The sequence below is a fragment of the Pteropus vampyrus genome, unplaced genomic scaffold (genome assembly GCF_000151845.1).
Source record: "Pteropus vampyrus isolate Shadow unplaced genomic scaffold, Pvam_2.0 Scaffold35, whole genome shotgun sequence".
NCBI lineage: Eukaryota > Metazoa > Chordata > Mammalia > Chiroptera > Pteropodidae > Pteropus > Pteropus vampyrus.
Genome location: NW_011888816.1, coordinates 403,966 through 404,739, shown reverse-complemented (window position 1 = coordinate 404,739; position 774 = coordinate 403,966).

The window sequence follows — 774 nt, the reverse complement described above, 5'->3', positions numbered from 1 at the left end:
CAGCAAATGAAAAAAATCAGGGCTGGTTCAAAGGACTCTCATTATGGATGGGACCTGTGAGAGATGAGGCAGGAGAGAGAAGCAAAGGCCCTTGGGTACCAAGCTATGGAGTTTGAAATTCATCCTGAACGGAGAACGAGTGAAGGGTTTTAAGGAACAGAGTGAGCAGATGGATTCACTAGGATGCTCTTGGCCACAAGTGCCTGAGCACATGGCTAAGATGGCTTAAGGAGTGGGAAGCTATTAATTTCCCTTAGAGAGAGAATGCTACAGCAGGTGATGTCATAAAGACCAATGCAACTCGGTGATGTCATAAAGACCAAGGCCCTTTCTATCTCCTGTACCAGCCTCAGCACCTCTGTAGTCTGGTTCCTCACGATTGCAAAGGGGCTGTTGTAGCTCCAAGCATCGTGGCTTTTACAGCATCCAGAGCAGGAAATAAGGAGGCAGATGTCTAAACAAGTGGCTCTTCCTGAGGGCAATTTTGCAAAGGCTGGTGGAAGTTTTGGTTATTCCAAGCGGGGGGAAGCTAAAAACATCTAACTAGGAGGGGCCAAGGAGGTGGCCAAATAGGGCAAACTCCCAGGAGAGAAAATTACCAAAATGGCAAGTGTCAAAGTTGAGATGCCCCGGTCTAAACGGATCGGGTGCCCTGAGCTTAGATGGGGGAGGTGAAGTTGCCTTCGTCACTCTGCATGTGGAGCTCAGAGCCCAGAGGTCCCATAGCGTGCTCAGCTGCTGAGGGACCCGACACACCACCAGATGTGTGAACGT